Source organism: Mus caroli, unplaced genomic scaffold, assembly GCF_978045245.1.
Source record: "Mus caroli unplaced genomic scaffold, Mus_caroli_1 scaffold_7, whole genome shotgun sequence".
Classification (NCBI taxonomy): Eukaryota; Metazoa; Chordata; class Mammalia; order Rodentia; family Muridae; genus Mus; species Mus caroli.
The window spans coordinates 31,418,145-31,442,075 of NW_028227262.1; the positions used below are offsets into that span (position 1 = coordinate 31,418,145).

General features: G+C 46.1%; 1 pseudogene; it reads left to right on the forward strand.

The window, feature by feature from the left end:
- Positions 1-2,970: 2,970 nt before the first annotated feature.
- Positions 2,971-3,384, forward strand: LOC110297036 (large ribosomal subunit protein eL28 pseudogene; annotated as a pseudogene).
- Positions 3,385-23,931: the final 20,547 nt, after the last annotated feature.

Sequence of the window (23,931 nt, forward strand, 5' to 3'; positions counted from 1 at the left end):
ATGCAGTGGGCACACAGTGACTCCCTTACTGGCCCAGTACCCAGCTTTGTACTAACCTGACCCACATAATTTTAGGAATTGGGATGACAAATCTCAGCAAGTAAAAGCCCTTGCTACCAAGTCTGACAACCTGAGTTCAATCCCCAGTGCCCACATCGGGAAGGAGAGAGCCAACTCCTCCCATGTTGTCCTTTGACTTGTACACACATGTGGTAGAACACACATGTGCACACACACATAGATAAAAAATGAGTGAACATATAAAGTATTGAAATTTGGACTATTTGCCCTCCTCTAAGTTGCCTGTTATCCCCCAAATACTTAGACCCCACAGTCTCTTGCTGTAGATTTCTTCAAAAGCTTAAGAATGATGGTCAACCTTGTGACTTTATTTTGCTAAGATGTGTTTCTGCTCATTTCCAGTGAAGAGATGCACTGTAGGGTTGTGAGGAATCAGAGCCCTAGATGGACCTGCACTCTGGCTACTGAGACCATCTCCTACCCCTGGTCCGAGCCTACTGTCCAACAGCCATTGGCATTTCAGCTCCCAGAATATGAATACTACTAATAGAGCACCAAGAAGTGATATCCAGTGGTTTCTAGGGTTTGGCATCAGCAGTGGCTTAGATACTTCAGCCTTTCAATGTACCCTCTTGGGACTAGTACTGTCACACTGCTATGTATTAGTCTGTGTTCTCTAGGTTAACAAAACCTATAGGATATAGATGTGTGCACGGTATGTTCTAAAAGAACTACCTCCCATGATTGTGGCCATCACCAGAGCATTCCAGAAGGCTGCAGCTTCAGGACCAGTTGGAACCACTGGTCAAACCCAAAATATAAAGACAATTTATAAAAATCCAAAATAGAAGTCAGAACCATTGAGGAGGTGTTGTGGTTTCAGTTTGAAAAGTCCTCCCAAAGACTCATGCAATTGAAAGCTTTAGACCTAGCTAGCACAGCCATTTTCAGAGGTGGGAGGGACCATGGGGTGCAATTGGTTCATGAGCACTCTAATTTCATGCCATCGTGAATTGATTTATAAGCTGCTAGGATATTCTTCCAGGAGGTGACTCCAGTGGAGAGCCCTAATTCAATGAAGCTGGTCACTGGAGGCGTGGCCTCATGGTGTGCTTCATCCTTTCTCATTCTCTCCAGCTGTGGCCACCACAAGACGATGGGCAGTATTGTCCTTTACCACGTCCATCCTTATGTCTTATCTTACAGTGGCCAGGAAACAGTGTGGCCAAATGACCACAGACTTAAAGAGTTCTGAAATTATAAGCACAATTACTACAATTTCATGTGCCAGGCACTGGACTCCAGGGTCTATGGCATGCTACCTGGCAGTCAATCATTGAGCTATATCTCCAGTTCTCTATGAACCAAAATAAGTCTTCTATCTATCTATCAATTTATATTTTTCCTAAAATACCTTGTTACACGGATCTAGCTGCTTAGAATCAGCTGATAAGTTTATCTCACCTAAAATTCACATTTAGAATGATATAGAAACTGTTCCTCAACTTGATGTTTGATCAAATGTCTGGGTGCCATGGCCTGGCCAAGCTGGATAATAAAAGGTCATCTCAGGCGTTGTTTCTTGGAGTCTGGATGCCATGCTGTGAGCCACTAAGTCACCACCCAACCTGTGTGCTGCTAACTCAAGTGGCAGGTATGGAGGGCAGGTGTCCTGGGAGGGCTCACACCCAGCCTTAGCTCTCAGCTTCGGTGTCAGTCATTCCTGTCTCTTGAGAGAGGTATGAGAGAACACAGTGAGGCAGGGGCCAGGGATACACCTTGTACTGGCTAGTTTTGTGTCAACTTGACACAGCTGGAGTTATCACAGAGAAAGGAGCTTCAGTTGAGGAAATGCCTCCATGAGATCCAACTGTAAGGCATTTTCTCAACTAGTGATGAGGGGGGAAAGGCCCCTTGTGGGTGGGACCATCTCTGGGCTGGTAGTCTTGGGTTCTATAAGAGAGCAGGCTGAGCAAGCCAGGGGAAGCAAGCCAGTAAAGAACATCTCTCCATGGCCTCTGCATCAGCTCCTGCTCCCTGACCTGCTTGAGTTCCAGTCCTGACTTCCTTGGTGATGAACAGCAGTATGGAAGTGTAAGCCGAATAAACCCTTTCCTCCCCAACTTGCTTCTTGGTCATGATGTTTGTGCAGGAATAGAAACCTGACTAAGACACACCTCCTCCATTTCCCCTATTCAGACCCATGGTTTCCTGAATCTGTGCACACAGTGAGATGCAGGTGACTTCACATCGCTGTGCTCTGAAATGGCTTTGCTGCAGGAGTATGAGGGTGGGGTGTGAAATCTCCAGAGGAGAACCGTCAGGTGGTGGCAGGAGAGATTTTTCGGGTACCACTGCAAGCCGCAGCCCTCATTAAGCCTGACTCTGTGTGCCCTTGCTGCTTTCTATCCAGGTTTTCTCTTTTGTCTTCCCCAGAAATAAAGTCCTCTGTGGCTCATCCCAGGTAACCTCAGCTTTTTTCATTATTTAATTAACTTATTTATTCACTTTACATCCCAATCTAGGTCCTCCTACCTCTTCTTCCAGTTCTACCCTCCTGTCCCCTTCCCCCATTCCACCCTCCCCTTTTCAGAGAAGGGGACCCCCCTCAAGATACCAATCTCTCCTTGGCTATCAAGTCACATCAGGACTAAACAAATCCTCTCTCACTGAGGCCAGACAAGGCAGCCCAGCTAGGGAAAAGAGCTCTAAAGGCAGGCAACAGAGTCTGAGTCAGAGACAGCCCTCTCTCCAGTTGTTGGGGGACCCACATGAAGACCAAGCTGTGCATCTGATACAGTCAGATTGGGAAACAAAATAGATATTAGAAATGGATGGACAGTTTTTCCCTGTGCATCTGATACAGTCAGATTGGGAAACAAAATAGATATTAGAAATGGATGGACAGTTTTTCCGTCTCCAGCCGCCATAGGGAGAGGAGCCGCTGCCATGTCCACGAATCTGTAATGGATGGTCGTTCAGAACTGCTTCACTTTCTTGATTAAGAGGAAAAAGCAGATGTACATCACAGAGCCAAATAATCTGAAGGCCCGAAACTCCTTCAGTTACAACAGGCAAATTCACTGCAAGCCCATCAGAGTGCAGCCCGCGACTGATGGCAAAGGGGTTGTGGTAGTTACGAAACGCAGATACGATCAGCAAAAACTTGCCAATTCTTACGTGAGGACCACCATCAACAAGAATGCTCTGGCTACTCTCAGCAGCATCAGGCACATGATCCGAAAGAACAAGTACCGCCCTGATCTACGTATGGCGGCCATCCTCAGGGCCAGTGCCATCCTTCGAAGCCAGAAGCCTATGGTGGTGAAAACGAAACAGATCTGCCCCACCAAGAGCTCCTGAGCCCCATACCCCAGAAGCAATGGTCCACTGACTTGTTCAACAACCTCCAAAAGAAGGGAGGAAGGAAGGAAGGAAGGAAGGAAGGAAGGAAGGAAGGAAGGAAAAGAAAGAAAGAAAGAAAGAAAGAAAGAAAGAAAGAAAGAAAGAAAGAAAGAAAGAAAGAAAGAAAGAGAAAAAGAGAAATGGATAGAGAGAGGAAATTGGGTGGGAGAGGGGGTGGGGAGAGGCATCGAGGTGGGGAATCAGGTGTGTGTGGAGGGGTGAGATGGTCCAGTCCATGAATGCTGTTTGATTGGTAGTTCAGACTCTGTGAGCCACCGGGGGCCCAGTTTAGTTGGCTCTGTGCATCTTCTTGCGGTGCTCTTAACCCCTCTGGCTTCCTCAATCCTTCCCTGAACTCTTCCACAAGACTCCTTGAACTCTGCCTAATGTTTGGCTGTGGGTCTCTGCATCTGTTTCCATCTGCTGCTGGATGAAGCCTCTCAGATGACAGTTATGCTAGGATCCTGTCTGCAAGAGTAGCAGAGTATCATTAATAGTGTCAGGGGTTGGTGGGTCTCAAATTGGGCCAGTCATTGCTTGGCCATTTCCTCAATCTCTGCTCCATCCTATAGGCAGGGAAAATTTTGGGTTGAAGGTTTTGTGGGTGGGTTTGGTGTCCCCCTCCCTTTACTGGAAGTCCTGCCTGGCTGCAAGAGGTAGCCACTTCAGGCTCCATATCCCCTGCTGCTAGAGTCTCAGCTAGGGTCACCCTCATAACCTTCCAGGAGTCTCCCCAATCTCAGGTCTCTGGCTTATGCAGAGATGTCCCCTTACCAATTTTTCTTCTTTCTCCCAGCCCTCTCACCCCTATACACACACACACACACACACACACACACACACACACACACACACACATCTGATCTCCACCCCTACTCCCCTCCCCACCCCCTCTCCCAACCAGTTCCCTCTTCCCATGAACTTCTAATGTCTATTTTATTCCCCATTCTGAGTAAGATTCAAGCTCCCTCCCTTGGGCCCTCCTTGTTACTTAGCTTCTTTGATCGGTTTCCTTCATTTCTCAAGTCTCTCTATTCTGTGCAAGCTCTGTCCACAGAACATGTTAGCCCAAGCTTACAAAGAAACTTGCAGGACTTCTTTTGTGGTAGATAATTCAGCTTAGGATACACCAATACTAAATCCGATAGGGAACTAATATCCAATATATACAAAGAACACAAGAAGCTGGACTCCAGAAAATCAAATAACCCTATTAAAATGGGTTACGGGGCAAAACAAAGAATTCTCACCTGAGAAATACCGAAGGGCTGAGAAGCACCTGAAAAAATGTTCAACATCATTAGTGATCAGGGAAATGCACATCAAAACAACCCGAGATTCCACTTCACACCAGTAAGAGTGACTAAGATAAAAAATTCAGGTGATAGCAGATGCTGGCGAGGATGTGGAGAAAGAGGAACACTCCTCCATTGCTGGTGGGATTGCAAGCTGGTACAACCATTCTGGAAATCAGTCTGGTGATTCCTCAGAAAATTGGACAAAGTACTACCTGAAGATCCAGCAACACCACTCCTCGGCATATACCCAGAAGATGCTCCAATATGTAATAAGGATACATGTTCCACTATGTTCATAGCAGCCTTATTTATAATAGCCAGAAGTTGAAAAGAACCCAGATGTCCCTCAACAGAGGAATGGATACAGAAAATGTGATACATTTACACTCAGCTATTAAATGGATGTACTACTCAGCTATTAAAAATGATGAATTTATGAAATTCTTAGGCAAATGGATAGATCTGGAGGATATCATCCTGAGTGAGTTAACCAAGTCACAAAAGAACACATACGATATGTACTCACTGATAAATGGATATTAGCCCAGAAACTTAGAATACCCAAGATACAACTTGCAAAACACATGAAACTCAAGAAGAAGGAAGACCAAGGTGTGGATACTTCGTTCCTTCTTAGAATGGGGAACAAAATACCCATGGAAGGAGTTACAGAGACAAAGTTTGGAGCTGAGATGGAAGGAAGGACCATCCAGAGACTGTCCCACCAGGGGATCCATCCCATAAACAACTACCAAACCCAGACACTATTGCATATGCCAGCAGGATTTTGCTGACAAGACCTTGACATAGCTATCTCTTGTGAGGCTATGCCAGTGCCTGGAAAATACAGAAGTGGATCCTCACAGTCATCTATAGGATGGAACACAGGGCCCCCAATGAAAGAGCTAGAGAAAGTACCCAAGAGCTGAAGGGGTCTGCAACCCTATAGTTGGAACAGCAATATGAACTAATCAGTACCCCCAGGGCTTTTGTCTCTAGTTGCATATGTAGCAGAGGATGGCCTAGTAGGCCATCAATGGGAGGAGAGGCCCTTGGTCTTGCAAAGATTATCTGCCCCAGTACAGGGGAATGCCATGGCCACAAAGTGGGAGTGGGTGGGTTAGGGAGCAGGGCAGGGGGAAGGTATAGGCAACTTTCAGAGAGGAAAGTAGGAAAGGGCATAGCATTTGAAATGTAAATGAAGAAGATATCTAATAAAAGAAGATACACTGATACATTTTCTTAAGAGAAAAATTAAAAGATGTTGTAATTACCAAAGTTCCTACTTCTTTCCTTCTTCACAGACTCCCATGAGTTTGACTATGGGGCACTGTATTGAACTTAGTGGCTCACACATGCCAAACTCTGGCTCTGCCACCAAGCAACACCTCCAGCCTTCTCTTAGGAATTCTGTGGATTAGCTTTGAACTGGCCTGGAGTCTCTTGCCATGACAGGCACTGGGAACTCACGTGAGTGATGAGGCTGCATCAGACGGAGATGCATTTCTGGAAGGAGGAAAGAGAAGCAGGCTGTTTGTCTTCCAGTCTGCACTACTCAGCCTGACATGGGACCCAGGGCCACTCTTGTTGAAAGGAGGACAGGCTTGGGAAAACTGGTTCTTTACATCCTGACTTCAGGGGATTCTAATTCCACCCATGCTGTCATAAGCGAGCTATGTCAGAAACAGATGGGCCTGTTTGTATTTCACTACACTGGCAGCATTTGATTAACATTTCACTACTGCATGCGTTGTTTCACTGGGTGCTCAAGGCCACTCACACACAAGTGTCCTTTTATTCCAGCCTTAATTTGTATTAACTCTCAGTCCACACTTTTATAATTCACACACTCACACACACACACACACACACACACACACACACACACACCCCACACAGGGTAAGGAAGGGTTAAGGGGGTTGCAGAGTTCTGAGAGGCACTAAGTTGATAAGGGCCAAGGGAAGCCTCTATCGGGTCCCAGATAAGAAACCTCATAAACCTGTAGGCACAGGGCAGCTTGTGGCACAGACAGATGCAGGTCCCCATGGCGGACTGTTTTAAAGTGTCAGTTTCAAGTGGGCTGTGTGTTACAGACAGGAGAAACCTCACTCAAGCCAGAGGTCCAGAGGAGACAGATAGCTTTCACTTTGGTAATTTTCCTCTATGAGGCTTGTGACAGAGTGACAGGTCAGCAGACTTGTTACATCTCAGTCTGGTGCTCTTTCTCACATGGTCCCAGGTGAGGGTGTTCCCATCTGAAGTAACTGAGAGACTAGTGTGTCTGGTGTTTCTAATATCACTTGATACATTCACAGATGTGCTCACTTGTTAGCACAGATGTATTCTTGACTTATTTGTGTCTTCTGGCATTCTAAAAAATGTTAGTGCTTGCTTGTATAAACAAGCTATACAGACATTCCATTGACCAAGCCTGCTCAGTCAGTCAACAGGTTCTCCATCGAGGGAGTGAGGATTAAAAAGAAAAAAGACAGTTAAACAACATTGTAGCATGACTCCAGTCAATTCTGAGACTGAAGCCAAATTTAATTTTCCCAATCTGCTTTTTTATACCATTTTAATTACTTGCAAGTAATAAGGGCGAGCAGTACATTAAGGAACTAGCAAGGCAGTAAGCAAAGTCCTGTGATTATGCCTGTCTGTGAAGGTTGTTTCCAAAGGCTTATCATATTGACCAAAATACCTGAACCCACTTCCTTGTCCAAGCCCAAAAATCTTGCCTGAAGTCTACTTCTTTTGTTCTACCCTAAGATAAAAATTTCTGCCTTACCCTAGTTCCCTATTATAGCCCAACGTTAGATCCTTGCTGAAATGTACTTTCTTATCTTGCCCTGATGTCAGATTCCTGCCTGGGCTGACCTCCTTGCCACGGCCAATGTCAGATTCCTGTCTGAAGCCCATTCCCTTGTCCCTGGCCAGTGTCAGATTCCTGCCAAGCAGCACCCCAAAAGGCTCTCCACATTCCATCTAAATACTTCGACCCAAAATGGGAAAACTCACATCAAACTTGTTGCTTTCTAAAGTGGCCCGAGGCAAAGCACGCCTGAAAGGTGTTTTGTGTAGCATACGTGATCTAGAGCAGGTCTGGACTCTCACACGATCTTCTCTTTAAAATTTCCCAACTCAGTTGAGGACCAGCATTAAGTAGGGGAAGACAGATTACATTTCTCACTTTTTGCTAGGCTGAGGGTCATATAGAAGGCCAATTTATAAGAGACTATACACATGTAATTTTATATAGTTTTATGAGCCATGAGACCTTTCACTTCTGATGGGGAGTCTGGTCAGAGACAAGTATAACTGGGAACAAAGCATTTAATATAATGGTAACAATGTGGAGACATGGCAGGGCCTGTTTGTACAGATCTTCTATCTGCCCCTGTGTTTTCAGTGATGAGATGTTTCATTTGCCATAGGTGTGGAGACTGTCTTTCTTGAATAGGGGATTTCCCACCCTCGTCAGGGGAGAAAGATAAGAAGCTAAGAGTATTGTCTAAGGTCTTGGGAAATGTCCCAAGGGTTGGCTACTGTACTGGCTAGTTTTGTGTCAACTTGACACAGCTGGAGTTATCACAGAGAAAGGAGCTTCAGTTGAGGAAATGCCTCCATGAGATCCAGCTGTAAGGCATTCTCTCAATTAGTGATCAAGGGGGAAAGGTCCCCTGTGGGTGGGACCATCTCTGGGCTGGTAGTCTTGGGTTCTATAAGAGAGCAGGCTGAGCAAGCCAGGGGAAGCAAGCCAGTAAAGAGCATCCCTCCATGGCCTCTGCATCAGCTCCTGCTTTCTGACCTGCTTGAGTTCCAGTCCTGACTTCTTTCAGTGATGAATATCAATGTGGAAATGTAAGCTGAATAAAACCCTTTCCTCCCCAACTGCTTCTTGGTCATGATGTTTGTGCAGGAATAGAAACCCTGACTAAGACAGCCATCAACCCAGGACACTATCGGGAGATGGCAGAACTCTGAAGAGGGGAGATATAGTGGGAGAAAGAAGTTAGGTCATTAGGGCCAGACCTTTGGAGGGGACATTGGATCCTTATCTCTCTCTCTCTCTTGCTTTCTGAAGGCCATAAAGTGGGCAGTTTCTCTGCTCCACACTTCTCCCCTCCCTAGAGAGGAAGAGGGGAAATGATCTCTTTGAGGAAGGTTAACTTTGGCTCGGACACAGTTGGCACATTCACTTATTTCCATGTCAAATAATAACAAACTTGGCATGAGGTGATTAGCTAACAAAGGTGGACTGCAGGAGCAGGTTGAAGGGGAGACACCGGGGTGTTAAGATGTAGCTCCTCCCTGGTTTATCAAGGGCTGTTTCCTGGTTAACATACTGTAAGCTGAAATGCGTTCGGTTTCCCCAAACTCCCACACACCCTTGTGTAGTGCTCTGTGTCTGGGTTGTTCCCCTGGTGGCCCAGAGGGAAGTGTACTGACTTCCCGACCAAGCAGGGAAGACATGCCACAAGAGAGTGACATACCACAGAGCATGAGCTTAGAAAGATTCAAATTCTAGATGTTTCTACTCCAGCTTACTGCTTTTGCAATTTTCACAAAATCCCAAAAGGAGCAATGGGTCATGGACTGTCCGCACTGTCACACGACGCAGCTGGAAGATGGCGGGGATCTGAGTTAGGACACTGTGGAAAGAGAAGGAGGAAGACTGGGAGAAATCCGCTGATTTTTCACAATGAGGGATTCTGGGAAAGTGAGAAGACTCCCCACTAACCCGTGCACAGTGAGCTGTTACTGAGTACCTTCTGCATACCAAGCAGTCTGACCTGGGGAGAGATGGGACATACTGAAAACTAAAAAAATTACTTCTTCCAAGCACTTTCCCCATTTTTTTCTTTTTCCCCTGCCTTCTCTAGTCTTCCACATCACTGTCTTCGAGTCAGATTTTGGTGTGTGCTGTCTACGGTTTATCAGACTGACGGTAGCAATGTGAATTGGGACACTGAGTTTGGAAATAGAGGTAGGGATTTTGAGGGCAGCCATGTTACACTTGCAGTGAATGAGCACTGTGCAAGAGTAGGGGTATGGAAAAGAGGGAAAGAGGCCAGGGGACCTGGGAATGTGAAGCTAAACCTTTTGTTTATGCTCTCTGGCTAGATGAGAAGACCTTGGAGGAACAGTTTATGTCCTCTGCCCAGGGCTAGGTTGTACCAATTGACAAGAGTTGACACAACAGTCTCAAGGGACTTATGTCACCTCTCCTACCATAGTCCACATGTTTCTTGCCTGTTCACTAGCTACTAATATTCTCATTTTTCTTCACGCTAAACATTGCTTTATGCTTAAGTGGATGTGACCTCAGCTCCTGTCACCTGCTAATTTTGAATCTGCTCTTCATCAGCCATAGTTGGCATCAGTCGGAGTCTAGACACCAAGCAGCACTGATGTCTTCCATGCTCAGCACTTCCAGCACTTTCCAGTGAGGCAGCAAAACACTCCTAGAGGGACCGGTGGATTTCTAGATGAGAAGAACATCTGTGAAGGAGACTCAGAGCCAGGATGTCAGCAGCTGGACAACCAGGTGGCTGAGGAATCAGAAGGTCAGCCTGCCTTCCCAGCCACCATCTCCAGAAGATCATGGTGGCGGAAGCTTTCCATCCTGCCTCCCTGCACTCAAAGGTCATGTAGGCTTATAGTATGGCACTTAGCCAAGCTTGAAAGACAGAGGCTCAACAAGTATGTCAGGAAACTCACTGTGGCATTGTGTGTATGTGTATTCATGTGTGTGTGTGTGTGTGTGTGTGTGTGTAGCCAGAAAGACTTTGGGAGGATTTCCAGAATCGAGAGTGGTGCTCGCACCCTGAAGCCTGTAGAACACTTCAGCCCATCATCCCTTCCATGTCTCAGCAGCCTGTGAGTCCAGCCAGCATCCTTACCCACTTCCTGCCTTTTTTATCCCCCACTAACCTCTGTTTCTGTTCCTCCTGTGAGTGAAGCAAGGCCTTCAGTCTGTTCAGGCAACCACAAAGTGTGAGTGCTGCCAAGAAGATGCAGGGACTTTGGCAGGGAAGAAATCCAGGGCTGATGGGGGACCCGAGGACCAGTCCTTGGGAGGGTGCAAGAGAGAAAGCTGTCTACAGAGGACCCACTAGAGTACAGAGATGCTGTCTCTCCAGAGCCAACCTGTTCTCAGAAGATGTTGGCTCTGGGACCTTTCCATTGTATAACCACTGCAGTCTGCTGCACTCGTGGGTTTGGAGAGGCACAGGGAGTTAACTGAGTTTATTCTCTGGTGTCTTCAGGGCAGATGATCCAGGCTTTATTGATAGAGTGAGTGCTTACCATGTACCCCACATCCAGCATACTTTTGGTCACCGCATCCTTCCCTGTGCTGGCTCTACCTTTGTCGGTAGTGCTGTAGCTAGCTGTTCAGAGCTGACCTTGCCCAGCTTGCCCTCTGTTTTCTGTAGGGGCCCAGACAGAAACATTGGGTGGTCTTACTTTCAGCTCTTGTTTTTCTACAGTGTCAGCATTTCAAGTCACACTTCTGTGATGCTTTGATTGTCGGGGTAAATAGTGGAAAAGTCGATGAGGAATGACAGCATTCACCACCCTGCAAGGGGAGCTGCCCGAGCTCAGCTCACTTGGGGCTCAGGATCCAACCTCTGGTTTCTTTCAGACCTTTTTCTGTCTGTCCTTGCCTGAAGGGCCCTAGTTCCCAGTTGGCTCCCGACTGGGTGGCAAAGAGCTTTCATCCTCTTTGCAAGTGTCAGCCTTCCATCTGCTACCATTCAGAATGGACTGTGTGTGCTTTGCCTCTAAGGAAGAATGATGACTCTGATAAGATCCCCAGAATGCTGCCTGCCAGCCCAAGCGATTAGGTGGGGGCAAACATCTTATGGCAGGTCACTGGGTGAATCACGACTAACTCACCTTAATAAGGGACTGTTGCTCAGGCCAAGTATTGTCATGAATGAAAGTCAAACTGAGTCACCCCATGGCTGACAAGGACACAGGGACAGTTCTCCTATGTTGGTGTCCAATCCTTGCTCTCCATCTCATTTCACACAATCACTCTGTACCCAGACACCGAGAGGTCCATTCTCTGTGGGTCAGTGGAGCATGTCTGATGCCAGCAATAACTGACTCACCAGATCTGAAGTTAAAGAGGCAAACTGAGACACACATGCCTCCAGACAGAAAGGCAGAAGCCACTTTCTTGTCCATTCCACTCAGTGTCGCGTAGACTATTGCTGGGGACCAGCCATCTAGCTAGACTTAGTTCTGCAGGGTCCCTGTTTGGGCAACAGTGGCTGGGAGCCAGATCCAGTAGTCAGATGAGACCCAGCAAAAGAGATAAAGGACAGGAGGAGAGGAGCAATGGATGAATGAGTCAGAGACTGTGGCGGGTGAATCTTGCATCTCTGACAGACTAGCAACCAGGACGTTTCTTTATTTATACAGAGTTCACAAAAGAGGCAAACTTATGATTTCAAAAAATATAGATCATATCATTTTGTCCCTGGGCAAGTATTACAAGTACAGAGAGAATATTTATTATCAATCTCAAATCATTTTAGACTACATGAGGATTTATGACATATGACATTCTATTCTTCAGGAAAATGAAACATTAAACAGATAGAAGACTTTCTGAGGCAGTCTTGGTGAGTCCCCAACCATATAGTGGTTGAAGTACAACGTGTGAGTTAATCTAACTTAAAGTCTGAAGCTCCCCCAGGCTGCAGGCTGATTTGTTTTCTCTTTGTTTTTTAGCTAAAAGATCTCACTGTAACTTAATGTGAATCCCTCCCCCTTATGACTGGCAAATTCTTGTACTTTTATACTAGTTTTATATCATCTATATGTATTATCAAAGGTTATTTTAGGCAAACTAACTTATTAAATATTTCTTTTCTGGGGGCAATGTTCTGTGGACACCACACTGGAGGAAGCCTGTCATCTGATCTGCTGCAGAATTTCTTGTTTCTGAGTTTACTTGTGGACAGGTGTGCCAAAAGAACTCTGGGCTGTCCAACTCTTTTTTTGTGTTTTCCACAAACTCCACGGCAAGGAAGACACTCAAGTAAGACCAGATAAGGTTACTTTCTTAATAAAAATAATTTTCTGGGGGAAAGACATATGAATGATAGTGTAAGAAGTCCCCTGACAATGCAGCACATAGAGATCAGAAGAAACCTGAAGTGGAAGAGTACACAATAGCAAACCGCAGTCGGCTCAGCGCTGCTGGACCACCCTGAACGGCTGTGCCTCCTTCATGGCTCTTGCCATTTTCAAGGTGATGCCAGACAGACTGCTCCTAGACAGCCCTGCTGCTGAGAAAAGCAAGGATCTCCCTCATATATGTGACAACCCAGACATCTTGGGACGCAGTCCATGGTCATCACTAAATTACAGTCCATCTACATGTTGCATATCATATAACTGGGTCTTTTATGGTTTCAGATCCTTACTAGGCAGCCAAAAGCTTCTGCCAGCCAATTTGATTACTGAGCATTGATTTAGTCATTCTCTTCTTGACAGGTAGAACAAAATAAAACCTCCCTTCAGGAGCCCACAGATCTAGTAATCCTTGCCTCTCACGATTTTCCTCAGCACACTGAGGTCCCCTAACACCTGCCGCTTCAAGAGACCCCTACACTCCCTGTGCAGATTATGTCCAGCTTTTAGCCCTGCCCTGCCCCTTCCTACTTGCCCCAAACCACAGACTATTATGTCCTAGCTTCTTATCAGTTTGTATTCTCATCCACTCTCCCCATCAGCCTGGGAACATCATAAGGGTATATATAAAAAGTCAAAGGTCTTTGGCTTTCCAGACTGTGTCATCAGGACCCTGGAGAAGTATGGAGAACCTGGGAGGATGAATACATTTGCAGGGCCTACATAGGTGCTGTCACAGATTAGATACAAGAGGTTCTGTCTCTGAGAGGACCAAAGTCAGCCACTCTACTCTGCGAACCAGCAGGGGAAATTCCATGCTCCAGTAATAAGAACATGGCGGCCTAGAACCTCCTGACAGAGAAACATGGGAAATCAGTATGCAGAGAAGAGAGACATGGGCCCTGGGATTCCAGAGAGCTGAAGGTAAGAGATGGGGTCTCCATGTAAGTTCTGGAGCCCGGCAGCTTGCCCAAGCCACAGCTGGCCAGTTTCAGCTGAGCCTCCGGGGAAGAGAAGGGCTGTCTAAACAGGAAGTTCACCACCCAGATGCTGATGTGTCTTTGATAAGTGCTAAGCCCTTCTGGGGCTCTTTCCCCCAAACATTCCGCCACGGCTCTGGGGTATGAAAATGAGTTCTGCATCTTCTCTACCCAATCACCATGCACTAGAGGAAAAGACAGGGATTGGCAAGGAACAAAGGATAGAAACATCAGGAAGAAAAGTGAACTTGAGAGAGAAACTGGAAGGCAGGGTGCGCTACAGAGACGAGGTAAAGAGGAGCTCGGATGGGTGTGTAGCTTCTCCAGTGTGAGGTATACACACAAACTACACACACACACACACACACACACACACGCAAAACCAAGTGGCACACACACACACACACACACACACACACACGCAAAACCAAGTGGCACACACACACACACACACACACACACACACACACACGCAAAACCAAGTGGCATCTTGGAGGGACAACCTTAGTACCTCAGGCCTCCCCTTCTGTCAGCTCCCTACCTACAAAGAATCCAGACAGAAGCCCATCCTTGTAGAGCTGTATGGTAAGGGACCCCTCACTGTGGGGAGCCATTGCTTCATCTCTCAGGAAGCAGCAGGTGCTTTTTGCATTCACAGCAGTCACCCTACTGCTCTGCTCCTGGACACAGAGAACCAGCTAGAACTTCTGTCACACAGAAGCAGCTGCACATGATACCACTTGCGGTGAGCTATGTGACACTGAGAGTCTTTCTCTGCCTTAAGCCTTAGCTCCTTTATCCTTAAGACAGGGAGAATGAAAACATTAGCTCAAGAAGTTTCACAACTGCCTGTGTTCCAGCTCCAGGGGGTCTAACACTCCTCTGGCCTCGGCTGACACCTTCATACACACACAGACACACACAGGTACAGAGACACACACAGGTACAGAAATACAGAGACAAACACACACACAGAGACATACACACAGAGACAGACACATTCACATGCACACAGACACCCCATCTCAGGAGGCCAGCCAGTAGGTTTTCTGGCTTAACGTGTGGACAGGAAGAAAGCTGCATAATCCCCTCTGAGGATAAGACTGTGAAGAGATAGAGACAAAGGCTACAGCTGTGTACACCTAAACCCAAGGCTGACTGATTCTGGGATCTTGTCACTCCTGGGTCAGATTACAAGTCATCAAAGCAAGAGAAACAATATTTCTCCACACTCTGGACAAAGAGAATCATCTCAGATACTGACATTTGCTTCTCTCTGAAAAATGCAGATAAAGAGTTGCCACGGCTGCTTGAACACTAAATCTGAAAAAATTTCCAGGGGATCTGGTGACTAAGGTAGCTATTAAGTGATTACTGAACAAAGGCTACCTCATAGCCTGCATGGGATGGAGCAGAGACAAGAACTTTCAAGCTCCTCAGATTGGTACTCAGTGTGAACTTATGAATTATTTCTAGAAGTTTCCATTTAATATTTGAAAGCTTGATGGAAGGTCTGAAATAACATAGAAAACAAAACCCCAAACCAGAGGGCTTACTCTTCTGAAGGCGCAGCCAAGATCCACATCAATACCCCAGAGGTCGAACGTCCCTTCCGATCTCAGTCTCTCTCTTTGTCTCTTGACCTCAGGACCACCACCAGCACAAAGCCCTACACCTTTCAACAAGATCAAATGTCCAGGAATCCCTTACCTTAAAGCTCTTACGATTTAACACTGTCTCCTGGAACCCATTAGGAACGTGTGTTGTTGAGGTCCCACCCTCACCTGCTGAATCAGAGACTTTGAGATGCGAATAAATCATGTTAAGAGGCCATTGGAGACCTTCTGATTCTCCCTCAAGCCCGGGTGCTATTGCTCTACAGCAATGATTTACTGTGCACTGAGGTTCCCCACAGAGCTTGTGAAGTACCATACTCAAGCCCCCATTGTGAGGCTGATTTCCACAGTCACAGGTGAACCTCAGATATCCATGTGCTAAAGGCTTCATACCCACCCAGGGTGGTACTTTTGGAAGGTGGAAACTTTGGGAGATAGGACTTGATGGGTGGGCCTTAGGTCATTAGAGAAGTGGCCTTGAAGCAGACTTGGGGTCCCCCAGTGTTCCTTCCTTTGCTCCTTTTCTATATTAAGCAATCATAGGGCGGAACCTAAAACACTGCATATTAAGGACTGAAGAATGTCTCAGTCTTAAAGAGGACTTAACTGCACTTCCAGAAGACCCAGGTTCAATTCCCAGCAACCACGTGGTAGCTCACAACTGTCTGTAACTCAGTTCCAGGGCATTCAATAGATACTAATACAGATAAATCACCAGTGCACATAAAATTAAAATAAGTCATTAAAATTTTTAAACGAAAAAAGTGAATTAAAATAAATCTTTCTTCTTACAAGCCTTCCAATATTGTGTTGTAGGATAGAAATCTGATGGCATACAGGCCTGCATTCACTATCCCAGTAGGGCACCCCAGTGGGGAGGGCTGGCCTAACCATTTTGGGAGAGAGCTGATATTCATGAGGACCATTCCCATCTCAGTTTGATTTACTGCCCTTTGTCAGGTTCCCCTCTTACCTTCAGATACAGCCACACAGAGCTAAAGGACTACCCTCTTCTCCGTGTGTTTCTTGGTAAGTGCCAGACAAAAGACTCATGAACAAAGCCTCTGACTAGACGTTTTTATATATGCCTTGTTAAAATGGTATAGTCCATTTTGTAAAGATTTAATTCTTATGTATGTGAATACTCTATTTGCAGGTACACCTGCATGTCAGGAGAGGACATCAGATCACATTATCGATAGTTGTGAACTACCATGTAGCTGCTGCGAATTGAACTCAGGACCTCTAGAAGAGCAGCCAGTGCCCTTAACTGCTAAGCCATCTCTCTAGCCCCAATATATTCCGTTTTATTCAGGGTTATAGCATGTTATTTGGGAGTTATGGTATATTATATTTAACTGCTTAACATGTATTACTTATATTAAATGCTGTGGATGTTATGGTTTGTGCCAATACAACAGTTTCCTTGCCAATGTATCTATATGAAAGACTTCAGAGAAATATTAGTTTGCCACATTATTTACATGATTATAATTTGACCACTGGGGAATCCCTAGGCTTATGGGCAACCTCAAGTAAAGCCCCATTCTGTAAATACCTAACATGCAAGGGAGGCTTTGAGTATCTTCCTGTTGTAAACAGTAAGCCAGGCTTTGGCCAATGAGAAAGAAGATGCATTTGGATGCATTGAGAGGTGGAGGAAGATTTGGAGTAACAAGCCCATAGAAGAGTTAGGTCTCCTCAGATGGCTGCCCTGCATGAAGAGCTACAGGTGTGGTACAGAGGACAAGGTCCTGCTGGCAGAGCTCTTATCTGGCAGACCACAGATGCCTCTCAACTAGAGATGAGACATGAGGCTAGGGATGTGAGGGAAGCGGGGTGGAGCAGAGCTGTCGATCATCCCTGGTCGATTCTCTATTAAAGAAGATCAGCGGAGAATGGCCTGCTCTTGGCTGCTGGCCTAGAGAGAATCTTGGGACAGAGAATAATTCGTTTGAGGACACCAGAGGAGGGGGAAGCAAGAAGGTGTGTGGCTGAGGATGGAGCGGGACAAGGGCTAGACAGAGGTGCTGTGAGAGTATTTTGAGAGGATTTCAGATACAGGACTGGCAAATTCTGGTACTCTATGGCTCCACACGGTAAAGAGAGTTAACAACAATGCAACTTATGGCAATTAGAAGATTCTGAGTGAATGAATGAATCATAATGCCACCATGGGTGCTTGCACTATGCTGAGTTGGTCACTATCCATTTACCCAGAAGTAAAAATATCACAGTACACGTCACAAGTAGGAACAGATCTCATCTATCTATCAAAGACGAAAATAGAATGTATTAGTTCATAATTCATGTACAATGTCTTTATTCAGTGTTTACTGTGCGTGTACCCAGAGGGGAACCTCAGATTAGACACAGCAGGTCTTTCTGCTTCGGAAGCTGACAGGCTGCAATGTTTTCTGGAAGGGCAGAAAGTGTTCAAACCCGAAATTCCAAGTGTTTCGGGTGGTTCTCCAGGCCCTCCTAACATTCTTTAAAAACAAATGTTTAACATTATTTTACAAATTATATTTTCCACTTATTTCAACTTTCAGTGGTTTGGATTTATTCTTTCAGACTCTGCCTGGCCTCAGCCAGCACGTAGGATTGCCTCCAGGCTTCTGGTTCTGCTTGCTGCAAAATACAAAAGTCCTTGAACCTGCTTTCCTTACGCTGAACATCGACGATGGTCTCCAACGGTCATCATTAAAGACCAGAGTTGTCCCTCAGGCTGACGTGCACTCTGACTCTCCTCACGACAGACGCTGCATGAGCGGTATGAGAGCCTACCAAAAGGCGTTCCTCAACACTTCAGGATCTATCTCCCCTCTGACCTACCAAATACACCATTTTATTTTTTGTTTGTTTGGTTGTTTGGTTTTGGTTTTGGTTGCTGTTATTTTGTTTTGTTAGGTTTTTTTTTCTTTCTGTTGCCATCATTTGAGTTCGGTCTGTCCTCTCCAAATGCCATATTGACAGTTGATTGCCACGTGGCAGTGCTCAAGGGTAGAGCCAAGAGATAAGTCAATCACCTAGTGATAATGTCCCTCAGAGAGACCCTAGTGTCTTTATCACTTAGCAACCTTATCAGTAAGAGAGATAGGAACTTCCTTTCAGGAAGTCAACCCAGAACTTTGTCTCTCTTCCTCAAGTGCCTGCTTGCCCTTGCGCTTTCCACAGCACTGTGGGCAAGCCCAAGGTCATCCACCAGATGCAGCCACTGACCCTAGCCTCGCAGCCTCCACATCTGTGAGCTAAGTACCCATCTTTCCTCTGTGAATTACCTAGGCTCTGGATGTGCTCAACAACAGAAAGCACATGAAGACATCTATCTTGGTTTGCTTCACTTTGATGCTGAAAATGGTGTGAAAATGTGAACAGAACCAATGGGGAAGGAACATTCCAACGCCGGGACCTGCTAAAAGGTGCCTTGCTTTGATCTGCATCCTGTTTAGCAGCTCACACTGTGGGCTGTTGCCAGCCTTTCTGGAACATTCCCACTGATCACTAGGCAAGCTGAGTAACATCCAGGTTGAGAGATATAGAGAGGGACTGTGGCAGAAGGCACTGTGTTCTTTTTTTACTTTGAAGCATCTTATTATTCTATTTTCTCCCTCTATTCTTTCTATCTGGTTATGCCAAGGCTCCACTTCTCCCTTTGACATGTGTGTGGGTGGTGCTGGAGACACTGGTAACCAAGCTGGAAAGGAACGAATTCGCTGAGGCTAGAGCAACTGAGAATAAAGGATGGAATTTGGGAATCTGAAGTCCCAGGAACACATGCATTCAAAGACATGGAGAGCTGTGTGCTATGAAGCGTCAGCAGAATTAAGAGATGCTAAAATGCCGAGGCAAGGCTTTTTGTTCACAGGTGAAGGAGCAAAGGTGGTTTCCAGCCCCATCAGCCTGCAGACATGTAATTAGACATGCCTTGCCCTCCAGAACGGTGCAGGTTCAGTGCTCTAAGGAGCCTTAGGGCTTATGTCCGGAAATGTGGCTGCCCCCAACCCCTCTGAAGCTATAGGTCAGAGAGTTGCAGTGGTTGGCAATTTACATAACCTCTGGCTGTTTATTTTAAAATTCTGTTCAATGCAGAATTGAAATGTCTTGCAATGAGTCTGCAGTGCTTTAGGTTTGATCTTAGGAGCTGGAAATTTCCATTAAATTCTGTAGAGCTGGTAACTCTTACCAGTGAATCTGGGGCCAAGGAGACTACTATTAAAAGCCCAGAGCCAGCTAGAGAATCTCACAGAAGACCAAACTAGAAGGTCTATGGTCCCCAGTGAACACTAGGAACAAGGGCAAACCCCTAAGCACAGAACTTTGGCATAATTCTGGAAACCTGATTTCTGACCATATCCTGTCCTTGGTTACTACCAAGCTCTCAGGCCATCCTAGCAAGAACAGAAGGAGAGAATCTTCTAGGAAAAAAAAAGATTGAGGAGATCACAGTCCTATGGAAGCCCAGCTTCCAGGGAAGGAATTTCCTGACCAAAAGGCTATCACCAGGGCACCGCATGCCATGAAGTCCTGGGTCTAATTGCAGCTGAGGCAGGAAGGATGTCTGAGAAGCAAAAGCATGCTCGGTTACCACACTCTGAGCAACAAAGCCACTGAGGCAGAGCTCCATTCAGTAGTCACAGGGGAGCACTGCATATCCAGGACCAGGAGTTAGCCATCAAAGCCAGCACCATGCTGAGAAAAAAGGGAAGGCCTGTGCACGGGGCGACTGATGACTATTTAGGTCTGCTCCGGGGCCAGGGTTACCCTCCTTCTTCCCATTGGACATGTCTGTTAATACCCTGTATCTAGAGCAGCCAGCATCCACCTCTGAGTGACCTCATTGATACAGTCTAGGAACCTTGATTTTGGGTTTGTTTTCCCTGCCAGCTAGAGAATTAAGAGGCAAGACAACCTCACAGCTCATAGCTGCAGAGAAATCCAGTGCTGCAAACAGGAGCAGAATAGGCAATGGAAGAAAGACAGTGATTGGGGGAGGAAACACACTCACATAACAAGCACACAGAGGAAACACACTCACATAACACGCACACAGAGGAAACACACAGAGGAAAAACACTCACATAACAAGCACACAGAGGAAACACACAGAGGAAACACACTCACATAACAAACACACAGAGGAAACACACTCACATAACAAGCACACAGAGGAAACACACTCACATAACAAACACACAGAGGAAACACACTCACATAACAAGCACACAGAGGAAACACACTCACATAACAAGCACACAGAGGAAACACACTCACATAACAAACACACAGAGGAAACACACTCACATAACAAGCACACAGAGGAAACACACAGAGGAAACACACTCACATAACAAACACACAGAGGAAATACACTCACATAACAAGCACACAGAGGAAACACACTCACATAACAAGCACACAGAGGAAACACACTCACATAACAAGCACACAGAGGAAACACACTCACATAACAAGCACACAGAGAAAAAACACTCACATAACAAGCACACAGAGGAAACACACTCACATAACAAGCACACAGAGGAAACACACTCACATAACAAGCACACAGAGGAAACACACTCACATAACAAACACACAGAGGAAACACACTCACATAACAAGCACACAGAGGAAACACACTCACATAACAAGCACACAGAGGAAACACACTCACATAACAAGCACACAGAGGAAACACACTCACATAACAAGCACACAGAGGAAACACACTCACATAACAAGCACACAGAGGAAACACACTCACATAACAAACACACAGAGGAAACACACTCACATAACAAGCACACAGAGGAAACACACTCACATAACAAGCACACAGAGGAAACACACTCACATAACAAGCACACAGAGGAAACACACTCACATAACAAGCACACAGAGGAAACACACTCACATAACAAGCACACAGAGGAAAGGACCTTGTGTGAAAGAAAGCGGGGGAACCAGAAAACAGAAAAACCCAGTTTCTTCCTCGGGGCTGGGGTTTTAACGTCTCTGAAGAATTTTCCTCTCTTGATTTAGGACAGATGAGTTTGAGAAAAGACAGGATGGCTGACTGTTTGTCAACTGCTATGTAACATGTCCTGTTCTGTCCTCAATCTTGCTGAGGCAGTCCCTCAGTAGAGTCCTGCTGGTGGGAGCCGGAAGCCATCGAGGCCTTTATTTTAAGCAACCAGACTTTTGTCTCAAGTAGGCAAGGCAAGGAAGAAGCTGGCCACCTTGGAAATCTGGCACTTTTATTAGCCAGCCATGGATTCTTTCTCTACCTGTCTGTATACCAGGGATTCTGGCTAATTCCTAGTATCTCATAATTAGCACTTGACATAACTTTATTGATGATATTTCTCTGCTTGGTCTCCATCTGTGTCAAGAGTCGAACACTCCCTTTTCCCAGTTCCAGGACATTTCTGCCACTTGTGAGCCCGTAGCTTCCTCTGACAACTGACTGAGCAGCATGCCGGGTAAGAGACACATTATGCACATGGCATGTGCCGGGCTTCATGTGCCAGGCTTCTTGAGGATTCAAACCCTATCGCCTCTTATATCCAACAACAGCCAATAGCATATAGACAGAGGCAAATGTGTGTCTGAAGATTCCTGTTTGGTTTCAAGGCAACCCCATCCAGTCACTGCAACATCTTCCCACACCTGACACCTTCACATGTCCCTCAGGGTCCAAATATCTATGGACCAAACAGTTAACTCTATTTAAAAAGCATGCAAGCAAGCAGACAGACAAACAAACAAACAAACCGAGTGAAAATTCAAGGTTCTACTGCTTTAGACACGCATTGAGGTGAGCACTTATCTTACCTGTATCACATCAACAAGGTGGAAATCTCATCTCTCTGTAGGGACCATGAAACTGTCAGGTAGAACAAGTATCAGGTACATCAGAGGGTGAGGGCACACTGAGTTGTCATCCCTTATCTGCAGAGCAGTTAAGGGCTATTCTTTCTACCAACAAAGCATTTGTTTATGAATGGAGAGCCTCAGGCCAGGAGCCTGGGACTCAGGCTCAGGATTGCTCCTGAGCCCTGTGACAGCTGTGGGGGGAAAGGATAGGACTGAACTCCCAGATTCCCCCCTAGGACAATCAAGAGCATCCATGAGGCTGTCCAGATGCCCTTCCAAAGCCTTCAGACATGGTCAGGTCCTCTGTCTGATGTGACCGAGTTTGTCTGTTATACCAACAATGATTGATGCTGTTCTCCTTCCTTCTCAGACTGTCGAAGTAAGAATGAGCTGGGCAGCCACTTGGCATAGAGTGAACAAGTTGATGGCTTCTGTTTAGCTCATCATGCCTTGGAAGGCAGAAGGTCCCCCCTCTCCCCATCATCCCCACATCCCTGTCCTTCTTCAGTTCCCTAAGCCACAGGCCCTGCCACTCTTCCTGCCCACACCCAGAATCTTCTATCTCTTTCCATCACACAAAGCTAGGTTCATTTCCCAAGGGATCTGAATCTCAGCCAGATCATGGACATCTTCTACATCCTGGAAGCTAAATGGAAGTCATTTAGAAGTGCAGAGTCTGAGAAGGGATGATGGAAGTGTGTTGTGATGCAGAGAGGCAATATCCTTATTCTAGAAAATCGCAGAGTTCAGTGTGCACTTTCTGTGAGGGTCCGGATGCTCCAGCTTTCCTAGGCAAGGCAGAGCTGCAGCCACATGTTCATGGCATGAGGGCTTCGCCACACCCACCTGAGTCTGCGTGTTCTTGTTTATAAACTGCATCAGTAGCATCTCCAGGGCACATATTGGTCACAAGCCTTACTCAGAATGGTAGGATGAGGTGCTGGTGTGAAAACACAGAACAGAAAAGTTCAGTGAACCTACAAACATGACTATGGGGTTGTTTGGTTGTTTGGTTGGCTGGGTTTTCAAGACAGGGTTTCTCTGCGTAGTCCTGCCTGTCTTGGAACTCACTCTGCAGACCAGGCTGGTGAGGGAGTCATAGAGATTCCTCCAATCTCTGCCTTCCAAGGGCCAGGACTAAAGGCTGTGCACCACTACCACCAGGCAAGAAATATAACCATGTTTGAAAGATTCTGAGTTATTATCATTAGGAGAGAGAAATTAGCCTAAGAAATAGATTTCAACTGTAAAGTGTATTCTGAGTCTAGAGTATTTCAAGTTCTCAAATTAGAAGATCCATCATCCATCGTCAGCCTCTGCCTGTTCAGCCTCCCCTCTATCTGGGGAACAAGAGCTGTGTCCATGTCTATGTGTACAAGGGCAGGGCTTTATTCACCACATCAGTAATGGAAACTATGCTCTGATCCTCACAGCTATGCACACACTGACTGCTCTTCCCCACTAGGCATGAGACGTGTCAACAGCTTCCATTCTGTCCTATTCTTTCTCCTCTATTTGATGCTACAATTGTCCTCTTCCTCCTCCTCCTCCCCCTTCCTCTTCTTCTTCCTCCTCTTCCTCCC